Genomic DNA, 8,484 nt, shown 5'->3' with positions numbered 1-8,484 from the left:
TTAGAGGGAAAAACAAAATGAGCTCAGCTCTCGTTTTAAACTTTTGATACATATATCTTGTTTGGGGGTTATTTTTAATTATTTCTTACATAGAAAGCATTTTATCAACTAAACGAATTTTAACTATCTACTTTATTCTTATGTCACAGAGAACAGTTTGGGCCAGCAATTTTAATTTATATTAATCAACATTTTTAGTCAAGAGTCTAACATTTTTAGTTAATAGTTTAGTACTATATTTTTGGACAATATATTTAAATATTATTGACTATTTAGTATTTACTAGTTAAAGTCAATAAATTATGCTAACTATATATATAGCATTTTTGATATGTTTAAAAGAACAATTAAAACTTAAAAGAATAAAATATTAACCAATTTAAATTAATTAGAATAATTATCTCACTTATCTATTTAAACAAGTATTAGAAATTTAAATCTTATTTTATGTATACTTTATTTAGAGGATATTAACATTTGCCATAATCTTACTAAGTTTGGTTAATCCAATCTCATTCACTTTAATGCAATGTGATTTGATTTCAATTCAATTCAACATTGTTCAATTGGATTTGGTTGAGCTAGTTAGACTTAGACTAATCGGATTAGTTTTGTTTGGATTGGTTTGACTTGTTTTAATTTGATTTGATTTAGTTCTATTATGTTTCATTTAAAATTCGGTATGATCTAGTCTAAATTAATTTGTTCAACTTAATTTTGTTTTATTTTAGTTCAGTGCAAGCCTCTGAAATTTATTTACTTTGATGCTTAATTCAATTCAAAAAGCGTATTTTTTTTATTATTTTATAATTTTTTGTTTTTTTGTTTATTAAATATTGATACAATTTGTGAATATCAAATATAAAAATATAGTCTATGGCAATAAAATACCACAAAAATTATTACACCACTCAATAAAAATAAAAAATAAATATCATGAATTCAACCAATTTAAATAATTAAACTCACTCGTCTATTTAAATAAATATGAAAAGTTTGAATTTAATTTTATATATAATAATTTATTAAAAAATTTAAATAACATTTAGATTTGTAATAGATTAATTTTTTACTTTGTCATACTAAGAGATATGGTAGGTGTTCCGAGAGTTACCTGAAACGTTGATTTGGACCTGAACGTGAGGTCCAGGTCCCTTGTGATGGCAGCGTCCGACCTCTTTGGTGTCGTAGTGCCGCCTGTCCGAGTTCCTCGTGACGAGGTGGGGGTGGTACCTGCAAGAGACTCCGATACTTAAGTTAGCAGGGATTTTAAGCAGGTTTTTAGTATAGTAGAACGTGAATTATACCTGGGGGTGCCATTGTATTTATAGTAGAGTAGATAACTACCTTTGTTAGAGTAGTTCCATCTTTATTGATGGATAATCGTTCCCTTTATCTTGGGAGTTTGTTAGGATCTATTTTTCACGAAAGATAGAGATAGTTGAAGAGATTTGGGAAGGCAGTTATTTAGATAAGCATAAGCTACCCTTTTGAAGTGTGACCGACCTCTTTAAGGAGGTCGAGTATGCGGTAAAGACCACCCTTTTAGGTGCCCCTTTTAGCTAGCTTTTGTATTTTGGGCCAGGGTATAAACAGTGCCCCTGCTTGAGTCCTGATCCTTTTATAGGTCGGGCTCAAGCATTTTGTGACTTCTACTTTTGAAATGGAGTTTATGTTTTTGTAGTTGAACACAGTTTGCTCAACTTTTAGGTCTTAGCAACTTTGTTAAATTTTGAGTTATTAGTTTTCTTTTCATAGTTCTGACTTCGAGTAGTCGGCCTTTATTAAGCAATGCTCATAACTCTTTAGTGTAGTTCCTTTTGCGGTGGTAATGCCTATTGTACTTTAATTTTTGAGTTTTTGTTTGTCGGTTTTCTTTCGCAGGTCCGACTTCGAGTAGGCCTTCGTTAAGTTACTTTTGCAACTCTATTTTTGTTCCGACCTGTTTTTAGGTCGCTTCGTACGAGTTACTTATATAACTTCTTACATTAACTTGTACCTTGTCGCTTTATCTTGTCGGCCATGTTAGTTCAGACAATGATTTTTGCGGTTTGTCGAGCTTAAGTTTAATGCGTTCGAGACAGGACACTTAAAAAGAAAAACCAGGAACCTTTTATTGAAATAAAAAATTCCTTTATAGGATTTTGATAAGGGCTGGGGTACCCTTATTCCTTGTACTGGTGTCTCATTAAAAAATCCTTTTTATTTGGAAAAAAGAGTGCACCTAGGTACAAGGTTTCTAGCTGTAGTATCTCTTCAGGTTGTAAGCGTGCCAAGACCTCGGGAGCTCCCGCCCTTGGCAGTCGGACACCTTATAGGAACCTTTACTTAGGACCTCTATTATCTTGTAAGGTCCTTTCCAGTTTGCAGCAAGCTTTCTTTCACCCGACTTTTGCGTCCCGATGTCGTTCCAGATCAGGACGAGGTCGTCGGTGGTGAAGCTTCTCCTGGTCACCTTTTTGTTGTATCTTAGAGTCATCCTTTGCTTCAGAGCTTCTTCCTTAATCCAAGCTCTTTTCCGGACTTCATGTAAGAGGTCGAGCTCTTCTCATTGAGCTTGGGTGTTGGTCTTTTCATCGAAAAACAAGACTCTAGGGGATTCTTCAGCTAGTTCTATGAGAATTACTACTTCCATTTCATATACAAAGTCGGAAGGGTGACTCTCCCGTTGTGGAATGTGGAGTGGTCCGATAGGCCCACAAGACTTGAAGAAGCTCGTCAGCCCAAGCTCCTTTTCTGTCTTGCAATCGGCGCTTTAACCCGGCCAATATGACTTTGTTGGCAGCTTCAACTTTTCCATTGGCTTGGGGTGCTCTACGAATGTGAACTGGTGTTTAATTTTCAAGTCAGACACCAGACTTCTAAAGGTCGAGTCGGTAAATTGCGTTCCATTATCGTGGTGATGGAGTGAGGGACTACAAACCTTGTGATAATGTTCTTATACAAGAATTTCTGACTTCTTTGAGTGGTGATGGCTGCTAAGGGCTCTGCCTTGATCCATTTAGTAAAATAATCGACCCCTACGATGAGGTACTTGACTTGCTCTGGTGCTTGGGAAAATGGTCTGAGCAGGTCCAGTCCCCATTTAACAAATGGCCATGGTGAGGTGACACTGATAAGCTCTTCAGGGAACGCCACATGGAAATTGGCATGTTTCTGGCAAGGTGGGCACGTTTTGACGAACTCGGCTGCCTCTTTTTGTATGGTCGGCCAGAAGAAGCCAGCTCGAATCACTTTCTTGACTAGCGACCGAGCTCCTAGATGATTTTTACATATGCCACTGTGTACGTCCTCCAAGACATCCTTTGTGCTGGAGGTCGGGAAACATTTTAAGAGGGGTGTTAAGATCCCTCTTTTGTATAAGATATTGTGGACCAGGGTGTAGTTTTGTGCCTCCTTTATAAGCCTTTTGGCCTCCTTTTCATTTTTGGGGAGCAGGTTGAATTTGAGGTAGTTGACTATGGGAGCCATCCATCATAGGTGTTGATTGCGTATGGTCAACACGTCTTCTTCCTTTGATATGGATGGTTTTTGTAGGGTTTTCTAAATGAGGCTTCTATTATTGCTCCCTGCCTTGGTGCTGGCTAGTTTTGATAGGGCATCAGCTCGGACATTATTTTCCCGAGTTATATATGGGACATCACTTTCAGAAAAGTGTGTCAACTGTCATCGTGTTTCATTCAGGTACTTTTTCATAGTGGAGTCCCTAGGTTGGTAGGTGCCATTAATTTGTAAAGTTACTATTTGCGAATCACTTAACACTACTACCTTTTCTGCCTCCACTTCTTTAGCCATTTTCAACCCAGCTAGTAGAGCTTCATATTTTGCTTGATTATTAGAAGCAGGAAATTCGAACTTTAGGGACAGTTCTATCCGAGTTCCTTGGTCGCTTTCTAGGATAACACCAGCGCCGCTTCCAGATTTATTTGATGATCCATCCACGTACAGGCTCCACGTGGTGGGGTTACCATAACTTTCAGTGTATTCAACGATGAAGTCGACGGGGTATTATGATTTGATGGTTGTCCGAGTTTTGTATCTTAAGTCGAACTCGGCTAGCTCTACCGCCCATTGCAGGATCTTCCCTGCTAAGTTCATTTTTTGTAGGATTTTTTTCGTTGATTGATTGGTACGAACTTTAATGGTATGGGCATGGAAATAGGGTTGTAGCCTTCGAGATGTAAGAACAAGAGCATAAGCAAACTTTTCTATTTTTTGATAATTCAACTCTGTTCCTTACAGGGCTGTGCTGATGAAGTAGATAAGTTGCTGTCCCCTTTCGTCTTCTCGAACCAGAGCTGAGGCTATAGCCCAACTTTTCATTGACAAGTATAGTACGAGTTCTTCTCCCTTTTCAGGTCGGGTAAGGATGTGTGGTTTCTCCAAGAAGGCCTTGAAGCCTTGGAAAGCCTGTTCGCATTCCAGGGTCTACTCAAATTACTTTCCTTTCCTCAGAATTGAGTAGAGTGGGAGGGATTTGAGGGCTGATCCTGACATGAACCTGGATAGAGCGGCCAACCTTCCATTTAATTGTTGGACTTCCTTAATACATGTCGGACTCTTCATGTTGAGTATGGCCTGACATTTGTCAGGATTAGCTTCTATGCCTCTTTGAGTCAACATGAACCCCAGAAACTTCCCAACTTATATTGTGAAGGTGCATTTTGAGGGATTTATTCTCATCTTATGCTTCTTTATAGTGGAGAAGACTTCTGAAAGGTCAGACCAGAGTGTTCTGTCCTCTTTGGTCTTAACGAGCATATCATCCACATATACCTCCATGATTTTTCCCATGTGAGGGGAAAACACCTTATTCATCATTCTTTGATAAGTAGCTTTTGCATTCTTTAATCCAAAAGGCATTACTATGTAGCAATAGTTTGCCTTTGGAGTTATGAACGAGGTCTTTTCCTGATCCGGCTTGTACGTTGGGATTTGATTGTACCCCGAGTAGGCATCCATGAAGGATAGATATTTGTAACCTGACGCTGAGTCGACTAAAGCATCAATGCTAGGGAGCGGATAAGGGTCTTTAGGGCAGGCTTTGTTGAGGTCGGTATAATCGACACACATTCTCTATTTTACGTTTTGCTTTTTTACCGACACGACATTGGCCAGCCAAAGCGGATATTTGACCTCCCTTATGATTCCTATTTCTAGAAAAGCTTGCACTTGTTCTTCTACGGCTTGCGTTCGCTTTGGTATGAGCTTCCTATGCTTTTGCTGGACAGGTTGGGAACCTGGGTATACATCAAGCTTATGGCACATCAAGTTAGGATCTATACCGGACATGTCGGAGGTTTTCCAGACAAAGAGATCGGAGTTTTTCCTCAATAATACCACGAGCTGTTTCTTCAGGCTTTCCTCCAGGTTTGCCTCAATGCTCGTCGTCTTGTCGGGGTGGTCTCCGATTTGTATCTCTTCTATTTTGCCTTTTGGTTGGGGTCGTAGTTGTTCTCAAACTCGGACTCCACCTAACTCAATTGTGTTGACTTCTTTGCCTTCTGAGCTGCCTTTCAAATTGAGGCTCTCATTATAACATTTTCTTGCTAGCCTTTGATCTCCTTTAATGGTGACGACCCCTTCAGGTGTGGGAAACTTCATGCAAAGATGTGGGGTGGAAACGACGGCTGCAAGTCGGTTAAGGGTTGTCCGACCTATTAGGGCATTGTATGCTGAATTTTCGTTGACCACAATGAAGTCGATACTCAGTGTCCTTGACGTGGCTCCTTTTCCGAAGGTGGTGTACAATGAGATGTAGCCTAGAGGTCGGATCGGAATATCTCCTAATGCAAAGAGGCTATCCGAGTATGCCCTTAGATCCTTTTCCTCTAACCCGAGCTTATCAAAGGCGGGTTAAAACAGGATATCCACTGAGCTGCCTTGATCCACCAAAGTCTGGTGAAGGTTAGCGTTGGCTAAGATCATAGTTATTACCATTGGGACATCATGTCCGGGTACTATACCCTAAGCATCTTCTTTAGTGAAGGAGATGGTGGGTAGGTCGGTAATCGATCGTCCTGCCCGACTTGATATACTTCCTTAAGGTGTCTTTTCTGCAAGGATTTTGATACTCATCCCCCCACGAATCCTCCATTGATCATATGTATATGTCGTTCAAGGGTGTGAGGAGGGCGCTCTGGTCGTCCTTCTGCTTCATCCCTTCTTCTTTTCCTTGGGTCGTCCGACCTGTCTTCTAGGTATCTATCAAGTCGGCCTTTCCTGGCTAACTTTTCAATGACGTTTTTGATATCGTAGCATTCATTGTTGAAATATCCGTATAGTTTGTGGTACTCGCAATATTTTGTTTGACTTCCAGCTTTCTTGTGTTTAATCAGACGATGAGGTGGAAGCTTCTCTGTGTCGCATATCTCTCTGTAGACATCGACCAGGAAAACCCTTTAAGGGGTGTAGTTGTGATACTTTCGAGGTTTTTCTACATTTTGTTCTTCTTTTTTATTGGGTTCCCTTTCTTTGTCCTGATTTTGATGATAGGGCGAGTCGGTTTGCGGGGGAGGTTCCCTAAGTTGGGAGTTTTCTTCCATGTTGATGTATTTTTCCGTCTTTTCTTGTACTTCATTCAGAGATGAAGGATGTCGCTTAGATATGGACTGGGAGAATGGCCCTTCTTTTAAACCATTGACCAAACTTATTATTGCCGCTTCAGTTGGTAGGCTTTGGATCTCTAAGCAAGCCTTGTTGAATCTTTTCATTTACTCGCAGGAGGTCGGGGACGACCTCTTGCTTTACTCCTAGCAGGCTCGGAGCGTGTTTTGTCTTGTCTTTCTGAATGGAAAATCTGGTCAGAAATTTTCTGGCCAAGTCGTCAAAACTAGTGACCAACCTGGGGGACATGCCATCAAACCATTTCAGGGCAGCCTTCATTAAAGTAGTTGGGAAGGCTTTGCAACAAGTTGTGTCAGAAGCATCAGCCAAGTACATCCTGCTTCTGAATTTACTGAGGTGGTGGCTAGGGTCGAACGTTCCGTCATAGAGGTCCATGTCGGGTGATTTGAAGTTCCTGAGAACTTTGGCCTTCATGATCTCCTTTATGAACGGATCTTGTCCTCCCAAGGGACTTTCTGACCTAGTAGTCCAACTTCGAAAGTCGGCTTCCATCTTCTAGAGCTTTTCTTCTAGCTCCTTATGTCTTCTTACTTCTCTTCTTAGTTCCTGCTCGGCCTCTCGTTGTTGCTCGGCCTTGCGTTCGAGCTGTCTTAAGCGATCTTGCTGTCCATGGACCATGGTCAATATCTCTGTCACGTGAGGATGGTTCTCGTCCCCGAGGTGGTGTACTTCAAAATGGATCCTCTTAAGGTGAGGGTTTCCTGAAGGCCCTTCTCCATGAGGTCCTTCCATAAATTATGGTGGAGGGGGAAGCACGACGGCGTGATCTTCTGACTGAGCTTCTTGCTCAGGTTCAGATACGGCGTGGCCGTCCTCTGGTTGGTTGTCCACCATGGTCGTGGGATGACTTCCAGGTCCCCGACAACGGTGCCAATGTTCCGAGGGTTACCTGAAACATTGATTTGGGCCTGAACATGAGGTCCATGTCCCTTGTAATGGCAACGTCCGACCCCTTTGGTGTCGTGGTGCCGCCTGTCCGAGTTCCTCGTGATGAGGTGGGGGGTGGTACCTGTAAGAGACTCCGATGCTTAAGTTAGCAAGGGTTTTAAGTAGGTTTTTAGTAGAGTAGAACGTGAATTATACATGGGGGGTGCCAGTATATTTATAGTAGAGTAGATAACCACTTTGCTGGAATAGTTCCATCTTTATTGATGGATAATCGTTCTCTTCGTTCCCTTTATTTTGAGAGTTTGTTAAGATCTATTTTTCAGGAAAGATAGAGATAGTTGGAGAGATTTAGGGAGGCAGTTATTTAGATAAACATAAGCTGTCCCTTTGAATTGTGCCCGACCTCTTTAAGAAGGTCGGGTATGCAGTAGAGACTACCCTCTTAGGTGGGCCATTTATTCATATTGGACCTGGTTTTTGTGTTTTGGACCAGAGTATGAATAGTAGGAAACTAAAATAAACATAAATTCCATTCAATATACACAATCTGAGAAATTTGAGGACTCAATAGACAATAATCAATATACGTAATGCATACAACTTTTTTTTTCTAAAATTAGGAGTGATATTCAAATTTGGGATATTTAAGTGAGGATAAGAGCACCTCCAACAGACCAAAAATTGAAGCCCTCTTTTTGACAGATACAGAGATCAACTATTGGAGGAGAAGAAACAAAAGTTCTTACATACTATTCAAGAGGAGAGAGGTACGAGTGAGTACCTCTGAACATGGACTTTCTCCTTCCAATAATAACTTAACATGTGGCAAATTATTATAAAAATAAATATTTATATTAATCATAATTAATTAAATAATTTAATTATCTATTGAAAAAATTAAATAACTTAATCATGTTTAATGTATTAATAATTATAATAATTAATCATATTAAATAATTATATTTTTAC

The 8,484-nt window shown here is 40.1% G+C and overlaps 1 pseudogene; it reads right to left on the bottom strand.

The window, feature by feature from the left end:
• LOC107611740 overlaps positions 1 to 7,119 on the bottom strand; it is a 15,671-nt pseudogene extending 8,552 nt beyond the window's left edge.

Source organism: Arachis ipaensis, chromosome B08, assembly GCF_000816755.2.
Source record: "Arachis ipaensis cultivar K30076 chromosome B08, Araip1.1, whole genome shotgun sequence".
Taxonomy (NCBI): Eukaryota; Viridiplantae; Streptophyta; class Magnoliopsida; order Fabales; family Fabaceae; genus Arachis; species Arachis ipaensis.
The sequence above is the reverse complement of the archived record's forward strand: the minus strand, read 5'-3'. Positions and strand labels throughout refer to the sequence as shown.